Genomic DNA, 16633 nt, shown 5'->3' with positions numbered 1-16633 from the left:
CCATCTCACAACCCTGAGATTATGACCTGAGCTGAAATCAAGAATCAGAGGCTTTACTGGCTAAGCCACCCAGGCACCCCTGAAGAAGAAGCCATTCTGAGCCAAGAGTCTGTTGGTGTAATAAACCACAAAGTCCAGCAATGATTCTGTCCTAAAAAAGCCAAAAATGATGAAGCTGAGAATTTCCTCAAAACTATTCTTGATATCTATGGTTTCCTTTGATACATTTATCCACATTGTGGATAAATGTGCTCAGCACATTGTGAGGTGCTCTAGACAAATATTTCTGTCCATGTAAACTATTAGATTTAAAATATATTACCAAATGCATGGGTCCCTAGGAGGTAGAAATGAAGAATGGGTAGAGAAGAAGAATTTACATATTTGTTTATTGCCCACTCAATATATATGAAGATTCTTCTGAATTTCTAGGCACCATCTCTTCCTCTGCACATTCAGAAACAATCTCTTCATGTTATTTATTGATTAATATGCCATTTTCTAAATAATTTCATATCTCACACTACATGAAAAAGGTAGCAACACCATTTTTATTCATAAAGCCACAGTTTTTCAGAATGCATTTGTATTGAAACAAGCTAGATCTTTCTGCTACTTCAGTTCCTTAACACCATTTATTTACTTATTTCATTACTCATAAGACTGCATCACCCAATGGCTTCACTGCACTATCAAAGTTATAACTGTACTTCATTGATTATGACCACAAATAAATGCAAGTCTTACCCAGAGTATGCAGCAAAGTATGAGCTATCATTCATTTTCTGTCATTTTAATCTTATCAGACAGAATTTTAGAGTTTAATCATAGGATAACACATCTTCCAAATATGTCTTCCTTCAAAATATTTAACCAAAATCATCTCATTCCTAGAATGTAATACCTTCCATATACTGCCTTCCATATACTGCCACCAATGGGGAGCATTGGTGAGCCCCTGAGCTGAACAAAAGGAATGGTCCTATACAAATAAGAAATGTCCACCCCATTTCCAATAAGGCTTAAGACTAACCCAGTGAAATACCAATCAAAACTACAATGAGATACCACCTCACACCAGGCAGAATGGCTAAAATTAACCACTTGGGAAATGACAGATGTTGGTGAGGATGCAGAGAAAGGGGAAACCCTCCTACACTGTTGGTGGGAATGCAAGCTGGTGCAACCACTCTGGAAAACAGCATGGAGGTTCCTCAAAAGGTTGAAAAATAGAGCTACCCCATGACCCTGCAATTGCACCACCAAAGATACAAATGTAGAAATCCAAAGGGGCACGTGCACCGCAATGTTTATAGCAGCAATGTCCATAAAAGCCAAACTATGGAAAGAGCCGAGATGTCTATCAACAGACGAGTGGATAAAGATGTGTTTTATATATATGATGGACTACTTTTCAGCCGTCAAAAAACCTAAATCTTGCCTTTTGCAATGACATGGAGGGAACAAGAAGCTTTTACACTAAGCGAAATAAGTCAATCAGAGAAAGACAATTACCATATGATCTCGCTGATATGTGGAATTTAAGAAACAAAACAAGATCGTAGGGAAGAGAGGAAAAAATAAAGCAAGATGAAATCAGAGAGGGAGACAAACCTTCAGAGACTCTGAAGCACAGGAAACAAAGTGAGGGTCGCTGGAGGGGAGAAGGGTGGGGTGATGGGATAACTGGGTGATGGACATTGAGGAGGGCCCATGATGTAACGAGCACCAGGTATTATAAAATACTGATGAATCACTGACCTCTACATCTGGAACAAATAATAGATTATATGTTAATTGAATTTAAATAAAAATAAATAAATACCATTAAAAAAAATACTCACATAGAAAAGTATGTCTCCACATCAATCATAGGCAAGGGAGAACTTTGATCAGAAGGGGTGATGAGCAATGAGAAACAAGGTTCTGGAAAACCCTCAGAGGGGACAGGCACAGCCAACCCCAAGATATGCCTGACATACAGTGCAAAGCATGTGGCAGGAGTAGGATAACTGTCCCAGGTTACCACAAAGCAAAGGGTGCCTATTGCCACCATGCCACCATCTGGTGCTTGTAGATCAGAGGAGATACATGTTCTGAACACAGAGAGGTGAGAACTGACTCTGTGGCCCATATATACAGCTCCAGTGTAAGGGTCAGAGGTGGACTATCAGTAGCCTAGAGCCTCCAACTCATCCTGTGTCCTAACTAAGATTCACACAAATCCAATAGGTCAGCACTGTCCTGTTGCTCAGTCTCATGTGATCCCATGAAAGCCATATTGTAGTCTGAACGCTGGGTGCCTGGCCTAGATGGTGCTCCTGGATCCTGTAGGTCCTAGCCCTCTAGGGACAATCTTAAAATATTTGGTGGAAGACATTTTAACGTACTGAGCTCTCTAAGACATAGGTCAGAAGCAAGGACTCCTACTTGCTGGTACTATATTTTCCTCCGGTTTTTAAAAAGCCCTTAGATACAAGCTAGGTCTTCCTATAGCATGTCCCTTTCCGTATTACCAGTAATTGTATTTTCAAATATACTGCCAGAGAGTAGGTTACTCGATGATATTCGAATAGCCTTGCAGGAAAGAATCATGTCTTACCTTTTTGCTCTGCTCCGTAAGACCTGGCCCAAGGCTAATCACATAAAAGTCAACAAATACCCCTTGGTTCAAAACAGCTATTTACCAAACACACCAAGTACAGGTAACAGGTAAACTACAAACCACTAAACAAAAGAAGTCAAGAGTCACTGATACTCTAAGAGTAATTGTTACTAGACAATAAATTCCTAGTCAGAACAGTCACTCTCCATCATAAAGATTTCAGCCTTAAGAAAATAGGGCCATACACCAGTTCTCTAACTGAAGTCAAAGACCTGGGTGGATATTGCATTTCCTAAAATTATTCACCAAAATAGTTCTTCAATATTATTCTTCTTCCCTTTCTCTATTTTCAGTACTGAGAGCGTGCACATCTTCCTTTTTTACTAAAACAGGCTCAATACTTCATTTTATGTTGAATCTGATAATGACCTTACTCTACGACTAACCTTACCCCACAGCAATCTGTGATTTAGAGTTGAAGTATATATGGTCTATACCACATTGATTCACACCTTTATGTGTAGGAGCATGCAAGAGCATTGTGTGTACATATGTATATTGCATATTATTTAAATATATACATGCATGTCCCATTGCCATAGGGAATTTTGACACTTTATGCTAATGAGCATATTTCTTATAAAGCATGAAGCACTTCCCAGAAAGATTAGGAGCTGAGAAGTTTCCTACATTTTTTTTTTAAGATTTCATTTATTTATTTGACAGACAGTGACCATAAGTAGTCAGAGAGGAGGAAGCAGGCTCCCTGCTGAGCAGAGAGCCTGATACAGGACTCGATCCCAGGACCCTGGGGATCATGACCTGAGCCGAAGGCTGAGGCTTTAACCCACTGAGCCACCCAGGCGCCCTGAAGTTTCCTACATTTGATTAAGGCTTGATCCCACCTTTGGGTGGATATATATATATATTTTATTTTATGTGTGTGTGTGTGTATATATATATATATATATATATATATATATATATATCTCCAGCCTTTGAAATCTTGTGAGAACCTTGAGGCTCATTAAAACATAAATGAGATTTTAAAAGTGATAGGAATCAATAATTATCAATATCACATTAAAGCAAATCTGTGGTAATATATGAAGTGAGAATTAAACTTGTGTACATATTCCAGGTGATAATATGTACAGGTCCCAGGTGACATATTTTCTTCCCAATAATTCTTCCCCAACACAAACCAAAATCGTCACCAATCATCACCACTATCTACCACTACTACAACCAGTGCAACCAAACATGCTAGATTATTAAGTCTTTGGGAACTGAAACCATATATTAATCATATTTCTATTCTTGGGAAAATAGCACATAGTAGAGCTCAATGCCTATTAATTGGGGGATAAAAGAAAATCTATATTGTTTTGCCTTTTTAAGCTGATCTGGCCATATATGAATCAATACATAAAAGGTAACCATGTAATTTCCATTTTTCCAGAAATTTTATCAGAAGTTGTGTGGCCTTAATTATTACCTTGCCAAAGTTGTGAACATTATACAGACAATTTCTTCCATGGTTACGAGGCTGCACAGCTCTCTTTGCTCATTCTTCTCAACGGAAACTTAGCAAGAGGATATAGGTGGCTTTTCAATCACTGCTATGAGGGAAAAAAAAAATACAATCATGCATCACCTTCATTTATGAAAATATTACATCAAGCCAAAACAGGAACAAATTACCTTATTATTTTGGGAAAAATAAAAGAAAGATGAATATGAATACATTGGAAAACATATGGGTGAAAAGAAAAAAAATAAAGTGAACATACAAAATTTACTGTTTGTGGTAAAATACTAAGTCATCACAAAAAGTTCTCAGCATTATCAATAATAAGTGGCTAGAAAATGAGTACAAGGTAGTTCAGAAACTAAGACATTCTCATATGGCGTTTAAAATTTAGAACCCCTTTTGAAATGAGGTAGTGTCTATCTTACTTTGTGTTTAAGCTGTATAAACATGTGGAATGGAGAATACTATGGCTTGCAAGCAAGGTTCTGATCATACAAAAATAAAGAGCCATCAAAACAAAAAGACACGTTTCATCCCTATTTCCAGTCCAGAGCAAGATAATCTCCCATAGCCTCACCATCAGGTGGATTCTGGAAGATAATTATTTTGCATGCTCAGTTCAGCTTCTTGATTCTAAAGCAGGAGGTTACTACAAGTTTTCAGAGGAGAAAGGAGCCAAAATACATAAACTTTATTGTTATTGTGGCCCATTTGACAAGATACTGTCCCAAATGGATGGACACTGGTCATTCAGATGGAAAACAAAAGCCTGTTTATCAGCTGGTTAATTGCTCTCAAATATGAAATAAGATTCCCAGCAGTAAAGTGTCCTCACAGTTCAATTCCTCACCTGAATTATAAACTATCTGAGAACAGACCTGTTTCCAACATCCCAGTGTTTATCAAAATGAAGTACATCTACCACAGATGACTGCTGACCTTTCAACTTTGGTCAGCATTCTGGTGGCTGGCAAAGTCCTGCAAGTTTCCTGGCACTCTCGTCTCCCCTTTACTTGTGTAGTTTGATTCTGAAATGAGGAAGAAACTAAGTAGAGCCAGAACACTGAAATGATTCCTAGCACAAAATGAGTCTGGAGAATGCATTTACTTCCCACCAAATTTTCTGGAATTGGGGGAGGACTGGGTTTTTTGTTGCTGTTGACTCATTTTATTAAGTGGGGTTTTTTTTTTTTTTTGCCCCAACTTAACAGCTGGATAGATAATTCACTGAATAATTGTTCAAAAAATGATGACTAATAATTTAGCTTGTTGGATGTCTGCTAGATCATCCAAAAATCACCAAAGAGTCTTACCTTGCCAATGGAAAGTGATTATTCTTTCCTCTGGGGTTTTTTTAGACAAGCTGGGTAATCAATAAAGGGTAAACTTAAAAAGACAAATGTAGGACGCCCTGCCTCTTATAGGAGTGGAGAAGCCTAAACTCTGATAATAAACCACTAATCAAGATAATTACAATTTACGGAATACCTTTAGTAGGTAACTACCCTAACAGCATTATTATGTCAATTCTCCGTTAACATGTGGGCTTTCGGGAGTTTAGTAAAGAGATGGCTACTCCACATTCATGCTTCTTCTTAGTGAGCGCTCAATTTCCTTTTTGGAAATCCCCCCTCTCTCTCTGTATGTGAATTCCACACCACTCCCCACTCTCTTCCTTCTAGAGAGGTGAGGAGAGTCAAATCATTCTTTTTTCTGGAACACTAGCAGAGCAGAAGATTCCATCTACAGCCTAAATCTATCCATCGACTCTTCGCTTCTAAGACACTGGGAGGGACTTGTGTGACTCAAGAACAACCATCCCTGTGATTATATTCTGACCACTATTTCAGCTATTGACAAGTCACGGTGGTTGCTACCTCCTAAACCCTGTCCTTCCTGAATTCTCCTGGATCACGGTCTGAAGCCTGGTCTACCAGCTTCCTATTAATTATGTGAGCCTCCTTCCTCACCTTGATATCCTTCTAGTTAGCTCCCTTTCACTTTGGTTAACTGGAGTTGGCATCTGGTGCTTACAAGGAAGAATGGTTACGGACATATCATGCAGGTAATTATGAAAGACAGTTTTTAAAGTAAGAGAACGTGTTACGGGGAATGGCGCAGACAAAAATCCCAATGTGTCTTAAGAAAGGAAAAGTGGTGGTGGCATCAGCTAACCAGGAACGAATAACAGAGATCGTGACACCAGGGGTTCAGTAAGGGTGGTAGGATGGGCGATAACTTGTAGGCAGGGGGAAGGGCCAATGTCCTCAGGGGACCATGAATAAATTGACTTCGATGAAATGGGGACTGTCTCAGAGTATTCTTGCTGCCACAAACATTTGTTGAGTATTTTCTACCGTTGGGCACTGCTGCAATACAGAGTGTGAAAGTCAAGTGCCTGATCCTGAGGAGCCCAAGGTCCAATCATCTCTTCAAGTCGAGAGGGATACTCTTGGAATGCGTTCATAAAAGATTTTTGACTCCTGCCCCAAAGCTGCTCTCTGAGGAAACAGCACCTTCTCCAAAGTAGATTTTTAGTATTACCAAAGCATTATTTACAGGTAGAAAAGGGAAATAAATGCTAGATTTAAATAAATGCATTTAAAACTGTAATGAGCAGACGCTTGAAACCTTCAAGGGTAGCACTCCATGAAAATTGTGAGAATTTCTAGCTTCAATTGGTTTTCACTTTAACACTTGAAGTAAGTGTAAAAGCATTCATAAAAAAGACATAGAACCTATATGTGAAGAAAAGTTTAATTTTACAATTGTGATAGCTTTATATAATTTTCTGAAAAATCCTTACTCATTCCTCTGCTACTTTCTAACAGATGTTAGCTAGTTTTTATTTTTTTTTTTCCCTTTAGGGCACAGGTAAATTGACTTCTATGGACCATCTTACTGTGAACAGAACTTGTATCTTCTTTCTGTATCTTGCTCAACTATAGGTATTTAAAATTCTGCTCAGTGTAAAGAGCAACTTCCTACTTAGTAACCACACCGAACTTTCCCACTGGAGGGACATGGGTGGCAAACGGCCATATGAACCACAGTGGAACAGCTTCCCTATCTGACACAGTTGAGGAGACACACGTGTGTAAGCATCGCATCAAATATGAAGTATGGGCTACCCACACAGACTCCCTGTGCAGGATCTCAAGAGCTGATGATCAAGAATCCCTGCTCCATTTCACCCTAACTTAGAACAATTGTCAATAGTGATGTTGTTTCACGGTTGGAATTAAGCAATGATGGCCATCTGGATATAACACAATTTACTTAATCAATCTTTTACAGTTCACATTTAGGTTGATTCTATTTTAATTACCTGGATGGTCTGATCATTTATTTTGGATAAATTCCAAGCAGTAGAATCGTTTGTTTATATACATTTTCAAGGTTTTTGACCTTAGGGCGTTTAATTTTTTTCCTTCAGAGGAATTATACCAATTTATCCTGAAATGACACTGTATGAGTCACTGCTCTGCTGTCTTCTAAACTTCAGTCCTGGAGCCCAGGCGGAGGAAGAACATGGTTGGGTCATTCCAGTTGTTGCATGAATATCTAATCTGAGTTTCCGTTCTCAGACAGAAAAGCGATAAAGTTTATATTGCTGGGTTTTCAAATCCCTCTTTCCCTATTCCTTGTCTTTTTTTTTTTTAAGATTTATTTATTTATTTATTTGACAGACAGAGATCACAAGTAGGCAGAGAGGCAGTCAGAGAGAGAGGGGGAATGCAGGCTCCCTGCGGAGCAGAGAGCCCTATGCGGGGCTACATCCCAGGACTCTGGGATCACAACCTGAGCCAAAGGCAGAGGCTTTAACCCACTGAGCCACCCAGGCGCCCCTTCTTTCCCCATTTCTTAATGTTTGTTATATTAAGATAAAACATCTCCCTCATAAATTGTAAATGGTATAGATAGAAAGTAGTTACTTTACTAAAATATCATCCCAGACTTTCACTTTCCAATATGAGGGTCTCCATTCAGATTCTCCCTATTCAACTGCTTATCTACCTATCTATCTGTGCAAAGGGAATTTCAGGGCTTAGATATTTTCCACCTATATTCACCCTCACATCTGTGTCTGCTCATTCCATTCCTTTTCCAACAAGCCCTTTCTCCTCTCCTAGTCCTATCTTAAACCTCCTTTCCTTCAATCTAGAGTACAAGCCCCATCTCTGCCATGCCACTTCCTTGACTTTCTATCTCTCATAATTATTAGCTCAACTCCTCAGCCCTGACACATTGCATCTTTGTAACCTACAGGATGAACATTGGCTAAAATACAGTCAGGAATGTATTTAGGCTGAACAGATTTCAGAAGAAAAGCATTTATCACCTACTATTTAAGAATGACTGTCAGCTGGATATTTTATCACTTGAACACCTTGCTCTTTGTCATCAGAGAAAGAAATTAACAGTTTTCATAAGAATAAATAGTTCAGAAAATAATCATATTCATAAAATATATGACACTTTCTATTTTTATTTCATGATGATGGTGATCTACATAGGTTCTCGTATTTTTAAGACCCTGAGTTTTCCCTTGAACTCTTACCAGGAATTGTCAAGATATGGCTGACCCTTAGGTCATTATTTTTCAAAATAATTGGAATTCCTCAACTGTATAGTAGGTATCTTATTAAATATAAATGAAATGAAGAATTAAATATCTTCATTTTGAAAAGGCTCTACTTACTATTCACAACATAATTCTTCCTACTTTCTGACTATCGCTAAGAAAAACTTTTCACACAGCCACTGAATAGTAATCTTTAATTTTGGGTCAATTGAGCTCTCCCCCACCAAAAAAAAAAAAAAAAAAAAAAAAGATTCATTCTTTTAACATTCACATATTTAATTTCACTTATTAAGTGTTAAAAGTTAAAAGTTGATCTCCTATTCCTTCCTGCATAAAATCCTTGTCTCATATCAGTGTCTTATATAACTTCCATGCCCAGGAATTCTCTAATAATCCAGAGCAATATTAGACTAATCCTGTATTTTAAAACAATTTTATCTGTGACTTTGGAGTTTAATAGCTACAAACCTGCCAACTTCAATTATGACATGAATATTTTTAAATTTATTGTTTTTCATAGGAGTTTTTTCATGAAGACCATTATAAAAGGCAGTAGAAATAAAATTACTACCCATAAAGGCTGTACAAAAACACTTTCAGATGTTGGATATAATCATTGCTATTTGCACTTCTGAAATAAATGTGCAAATGTTGCAGTTTAAGTTGTACCCACTGTAAAGAAAAAATAAAAACAGAATCTGGCAATTCTATTCACTTATTTGTGCAAACATATTTTATATCCAACAAGGAAAATTCTCATATGATCAGTTCATTAAATACTCTACACATGGATTTCTAGAAGACTGAGTGGATGTCTGTGTAAGACAACTATTTCCTGTCAAGTACTCTGCATTTCCAAACTTAAAAGTAAAACAAATTCTTGTCTCCATTTCATTGTGAAATACACAGCATTCCTTCGCATTCATCCTTTTAAAAATTTTTTTTCGTCCTTCATAGCAGGCAAAAGAAAAGAGATAGAACCAGTAGATTAACTTTCTCCTTGTTTCTCTTGCTTTATTTCACTTTGGGTTTTATTCTCTCCCTATCTCTTCATTTCTCTCAAAAGATTTGGAGTGTATCGTAACACCTGCTGGGGCAGTAACAACAGTTGAGCGCTACCTTATTGGTGCCCTGTGAGCACTCGGCGTGACACAGACCACTGTCTCCATACTCCTTCCGCTCATCGCGTGACCACACCTGGCATCAGAAGGCTGGCCACAGTGAGCCGCCTTCATGCCCACCATGGCAAGGCCTAGAAACTTGGGGCTCTAGGCAGTTGTGTCCCTTCCCTAGCTCAGTGGAACTGAGAACAGAATCTTTGTCCTTCCACTACAGATGGTCAACAGACTGGAGTGTGCCAGTAATCCGAGGAAAGGCCAGACTTATTTTAATTACAAATTACTCCGTCACTTCACGTTTGTTATCTCTCTGTACCTGTAGTTCATGCACCAGACAACTTAATGCACATTATTTAAATAATCATCAATCCCTTTCCTGTTTCAGCACTTTCAACCTTTCTCTGGAAAGCCTGCCCGTTTGTAGGGATTTATAACCGCAAGTGCCTGAAGTCAAGTTTCAGTTCTAGCAAATGTGGGGTAGATGCGACTTTAAAACAAACTGATCAGACATTGGAACAACAAAGACAGGAGGATTAAGGCAGTCTCTGAAGATGAAAGTGTAAAGAGATCTTGGGGGAAAATTGCCTGAGAGGAGCCTTTTAAAAATCAAACAGAAAAACTCTCATCAGTGGGCTCTTACTCCGTTTTTTTTTTCCCCTAAATTTTAGCAACATGTGCAAGGAGTTTTATTTATCAAGTCAGATCTCCTAGTCTTTAAATAAACTCTTTCAAAAAAGAAGTGAAAAGCAGGTTCATAACCCATCAGCAGTTTCTCCAGAGTTACTTAGCATCATTGTCACTAGAAAAACACTTCATAATTTCAGAACACTGTCCGGCAAAAATAGGTGGAACTGAAGGGAAAGCCCGGTGCCCATGTGGAAGGACTTAGCTGCGTCTCCTAAACTGAACTATGTGCATTCATAGAGAATGTGTGATAGATTTCCTTCTTATGTATACACTCTTTTTGTTCAACAGAGTCAAGAAGTGATAACTTGGAGACAGAATGATACTGACAGTCACCTGTCATTCATTGTCCTTTATTCTAACAACCTCAGGCATTCAGGCATGGATTTATGGGTTTTCCCCCCTTTTGCTTTATTTTTAAAGGCGTTGGGGGATGGGGGAGAATATCAGAGGATTCAGTCCTGAATAGACTTTTGTTTTGCTCTTTCTTTTACCTCTTGACTGTGTCAAATGCACTGTGTCTCTCATGCAGTTTCTCTCTTTAGAGAGCCTTGGCTGGGCCAGCTAGTTAGTATTCAGAGACAAGGCAAAGAGGATGAAATTCTTCTCTCTGCTTGCTGAGACCGCAAATAAGCAATTAGACTAAAAGCAACGTATTGGGCAAAGAAGGCCCTGGCAGACATCATTGTTGACTGGAACCTGCCAATATAACTTTAAAATCGTAAAAACTTCATAGCAGGGAGGAAGAGTCACTTAGAGGCAGGCACATAAGTTGGTTAAGACACTAAGTCAGTATTTGCTACAGACGTTTCTGCTGCGTAATGTACTCCGTGAACTGTAAGATTTTCCATTTAATCTTGTTTACTTATTGTAATGAGAAACAAATGGGTGAAATTAGCAATGGTGATAGAAAATCCAACCTTTTATTGTATTGCATGTTATGAAAACATTTCCTAGATTGGCATGTGACTCCCATTTTCATTTGAGCTCACTTTAAAGGGCTGTAATGGAGGTCTGAAGGTTACAAACTGTTTTATGTCTGACCAAGCAATATCATATATCTCCGCTGAAGAGTTAGTGGAGACGTTTAAAACTGTATGTGCCGCCAGCCTTTTGCTAGGTGCCGGTGATAGCACGGGAGGTAGTTCTTAAGGATCTTCTTCTTCCCTTTAATACAGAGACTCCCTGCTGGGTTCCAGCAACTGATGCATTTCCTGTGCAAATGCTCAAATGCAGCCCCTCTGTTCATTACATTGGGATCGCCTAATTCCATTTTGCGATAGACCAATCTTCGGTGAGCCTTCAAGCCTGTCCAAGGGATGGGAGGTAGCAAGTAGACCTTCCCGATTTGATATATTTAATCCATCCCCTTTCCTTTTGCCACCCCTATCCTTCCAAACCACATTTCCCAAAAGTTGAGAAATGCTAGCCTGATGAATTTATTTTTACATTTTCTAAGCCAGGAAAAAGAAAGGAATCTGGATTATTGACATTCTTTACCGGAACTACAGTAGACTAGAGTTAGCAGAAAAAACTGCTAATCATCACAGTTTTCGTGTTGGAAGCAATTTGCCTATAATTAGTAAGTTGATAAATACCAACAAAATGGGTGCTAAAACGAACAACTCTTGTGCTGAGAGACATTTGACTCTACATTACACTTTGCATTTTTATATATGCAGCATTACATTTTGTTACAAAGAGCGACAACTTTAGTGGCAGCTGAAGCACTCTCATCTGTCTTCTGAAGGAAAGCAGACATACATCTTAATATAACAACTTCTTTTATAAAACATATCTTTTTTTGAGGAGTAAGCAATGCAAGGATAAGGCAAGAAATGGGTATTTTATTTATTTTCTATAAAACGGCAGGAGAAGATGGGAGACCTGTTTTGCTGGACAACGAAATGCCGTAGCACGTAGGATGACACGGTACCAGGGAATTAGGCTGTGTTCTTCATTGGTAATACCAAACTCACACTTGTTTGGATTTATTTCTTTTCTACATTTCATGTGAAATGATCATTGTAGGAAATGTTCCAACTCCATTTAGAATCCAGCTCATGGCCATTCTTGTTCAATTCCAACAAGGAAATGTGCATGATGTACTGATACGTGATGCACATGTTTAATCCAGATAAACAAGATGTGGTATGCTGCCTCTTTAAAGCCAACTGCATTTGTATGTCTGAAATGTTTTAATAAAGCACTCGCTTTTGTGGGGGTCTAAATCACAACAGGTATGTTATATACAATAAATAAAAGCATATGATAGCTTTATCAGTGGAACGCTGAATCTCTGATTCTCACTGTTATCAGAAAGCATAGTATCACAATAAATTCCATCTAGATGATCTGACAGAAGAGATTATCCCCCCCCCCAAAAAATGTGAGGGTATAAATAAAAAAAAAAATTCTTTATGGGAATGTGATTGAGAAAATGCTAGATCTTTCTAGTGTTTTTTAGAAGTCTGTGACATAATTTTAGGAGCTTCATTATCTACAACCACTTAATAGGTAACTTGATTAGCCCACGTGGTTATCAGAGATCTTGCAGGATGCTCAGACCAGACCATGTGGTAAATGAATTGATTGCTCATTTTCAAGCATCTTCTAATCTAACCTTTCCACTAGGTTCCTGGACGTTAATACGTTTGCCGAAGTTCGTTTCTCCTTTCCTTTTAAACAGTACACCTTTTGTGTTCCTACACACTGAACGAGACAGTAAGTAATGACCACTGGCAAAACAGATGCATGTTTTCCTTCCCCTCTTCAGAACATTCTATAGTGGGTGGTAAAATATTTAAGCCATTTCAAAGTCATGTAAACTATCCCAAATATGTCAGGGGAAGAAGCAGAGGCTGCAATTCATTATTTTTCTGCAATGAATCAACATGAAAGAGAACATTTTAAAGACCCAAGTAGCTTTGTTTTCATTTACAGTTCAAATCAATAATTTCATACCATGAGTATTTTGCTTATTTGAGATACAGCACATCTTTGATCAGTAACAGATTGATCACCATGAAAGAAAAAGGCTGAGATTTTGAGGGAGTGTGTAACGCAGTTATTTGTGGAGGACATGTACCATCTCGTTTATTATTATTGATATTATTATTATTTTTATTCTCATTAGTGTTTTCCTTCATATCCATCCCAGTCGAAGCCCAGGCAAATAACGGTTTTAATGAAGATTTATTGTAAGACGGGATCAAAATTCATTTTGTAAATGTAAGTTGCTCATGGTATGCTCTCTGATTAAAAAAAAGTAAATATTTTCACCTTGAAACTTAGTCTTGTAACTCCTTTTTCAAAGCCTGCCTCTTCCTTATTTTCCAAGATCAAGAACAATGTATTTAAAGAGACTCTGAGATTAAAGAGTGGAGCTATGCAATTTGGGTCTGGTCAATTTTGCTGCCATTTTATCACCGTTATTCTTTCATTTATTATAGGTCCTCCTCTCTTCACATGTGACTCTGTTTAAGAGAGAGCAGCATTTTGTGCAATAGCATTTAACCAATCTCTGTGGAATATTTTTCCTCTCTAAAACAAAGTTACATATAATGAGCTCCGAGTGTCTTTCTTTGTGCTTGGTTTAGTCCCAACCTTTTTTTGCCATTCAAAAACAATGCTGACACATGCATGAAATGCCAAATAGCATTAGTGTAATAAAGGAGTTAAACCGAACCCAAAGCATGGTCATATATTAAATTGTTTTTAAAAATACTGACCTAAGCACCTCTACGAGATGTTATTAGTAAAATTTGAAGAAGAAGAAAAAAAGACATTTGGAAGTGAGATGCGCTCTCCTTTGTAGCCCGTATAATTGCTGATTTGCCATCATGTTTGCTTGTGATGCCTTTGTCAGATATTATTTCATGTCTCTTTGTCAAAGGAGAGGTTTTGAAGCCTTTTTTCTGCATCTGGGCAACTGCTGTTCAGGGCTCAGACCAAGCCTCCCAGGGCTACAGCAACGTGTCCAAAAAGCTTTTGGTAAAAAAAAAAAAAAAAAAAAAAAAAAAAATCTTTTAAGCAGCCCCTCATTTCCACTCACCAGGTCAACACATATGTTTTACCAAAAGAAAAATTCTAACATTTCAACATCGGCTTCAAATACGGTAAGTGGAACTTGGTGACGATTTTTCATTAAGACCTAGTGTTGAATAACTCTTGCTCACCCCCAGACGGAGGGAAATCGAAGGCAACTGTTAGGTCCTCTTCCCCGGTAAGTGGTGATGTTCGAGAATGTGATGATTTATCAGGCTTTTCTAAAAATAGTTGGCATTTCGAAGTAGATACTTCCCAACACATAGTAAGGCCCTACGGAGCCAGAGGGAGTAAAAAGAAGTTTATTTTCTCACCCGCTTACTTCTTCCTGGGGAGTTAAGCGAAAGGGCTATGGTAAAGCGCTTTATATCAGCAAGCAAGAACAGGAAAAGAAATGACTGTAGAACATACAATGATAGGACTATTTTCTGCACAAATCCAACGAGAAGGAGGACTATTCAATTAGGCCTCGTGGTTACTTTTAATGAGGGTTGTTGTGGAATAAAGTGGAAGCATCTGTTACCCATGAGCCACCACAGTGGCTACGTAAGAAAGACACAGCTCTCTCGTCTATTGATTGGGACTGGTCTTCACGGAACATTCTTATTAGTATGCTTAGAACAACCATGCAAATCTCTAAACCAAATTAATTATTCCTGGCATTCCCCAGAGATAATCCCACAGTCATTTTTTACCAAAGTCAGGGAGCAGGGGAACCCCTTTCTCTGTACATATTTTACTACGGTTTGCGATGCCTAATTGTCCTACTCTATGTTGCCCTATTTTACCAGCTACAGTCTGAATTCATTCCCATTCTCTCCTTAAAAGTTTGAAACCCCCTAGTGACAGGAATATTAATGTGCCAACACTGTCATATCTATTTCAGCTCATACATATGCAATGTCTTTGTTTTCAAAGATTTATGTCAGACTTTGCTGAAGTGAGGTATTCTACCATTTTAGATAATAGCATGCCAAAGTGATGTTATCAGCCACATTCAGCACTCACTCAAGCAAACGGGAGGAGCTTCCATTCCTTCATGGCTTAAACTCATAGAAACTGTTATTTATCCTTATTTGATGAGAAAATCTTTCAGGGGGAAATGGTGTATTTTTAGAAGAAGATTATGGCCATCCTGTGGATTATCTTTTAATTAAGAATGGATGATTTGTGCCCACTCTGCTGTAGCAAACGTCTTGCTGTTAATGAAGTTTAAAAAGACTTACTTTATTTAATTACAGCTAATCACCAGGGTAAAATGTGGAATTTTCTTTGATCCTACATGTATTGTGGTAATCCCTTTGGCAGATAGCATCTCCTCAAAATATTTTGAGTTTTTTTGGCGGTCACATCTTAGCAGAAGGTGGAACCACCTTACACTGAAGAACTTCTTTCATTCCCTCTGTAGTTGCCTACCCTGGCATAAAATTACACAAAGTTTTCTTACAAGTTGAGATGGTCCTTCAGACAGAGAGTCCTGAAGCTTTCAAGTATTTGAATCTTTTACTTTGTCTAATATCCAGAATCAGGGTCTTTGCTCTTGTTCAATGATTTAATTCAAACAACATCATTGGACAGTGTTAACGTATGTGCCCAGCACTATGCAGAGCAATGGAACTAGAAGCACAAAGAGAACACGGACCCACAGTAAACCAACCTTTACGGAGAAGTTGTGTTCACTTTCTACTGCATTCATTCCATGTGGACATAAATATGTAAATGTGTTTGAAACCCAGGGGTTGCTTTGTCTTTGGTTTAAAACCAGGAATTGTTTTGCCTTCGGTTTGATTTGTTTCTAATCATCAGAATAGAATTTGCTTATTTGAGCCCTCTAAGATAAAACAAGGCTTACTTTTTATTTTGTTCCTCTTTATCTTCCCTTTGGAATCAAGTGCAATATGTGACCCCCCGCCCTTTATACCTTCCTGAATCTCAAAGAAAATTTTTTTCAAGAATACATATTAAACCGGTTCTAATTCTAGGTGATATCGGTCTCTGATTTTTTCATCTTTATAAACACCAGGCTTAATCACTTCCACGAAAAGGAAAAGGAAAATCTT

The 16633-nt window shown here is 38.1% G+C and overlaps 1 long non-coding RNA gene across 1 annotated transcript; it reads right to left on the bottom strand.

The window, feature by feature from the left end:
* Nucleotides 1-4113: 4113 nt before the first annotated feature.
* LOC309861864 lies at nucleotides 4114-14833 on the bottom strand. Its single transcript, XR_014310257.1, has 3 exons — nucleotides 14705-14833; nucleotides 14258-14513; nucleotides 4114-4224 (listed from the first exon to the last, which is right to left on the bottom strand). It is a non-coding gene; the product is annotated as an uncharacterized lncRNA (long non-coding RNA).
* Nucleotides 14834-16633: the final 1800 nt, after the last annotated feature.

Source organism: Mustela nivalis (assembly GCF_964662115.1).
Source record: "Mustela nivalis genome assembly, chromosome: 3".
Classification (NCBI taxonomy): Eukaryota; Metazoa; Chordata; class Mammalia; order Carnivora; family Mustelidae; genus Mustela; species Mustela nivalis.
The sequence above is the reverse complement of the archived record's forward strand: the minus strand, read 5'-3'. Positions and strand labels throughout refer to the sequence as shown.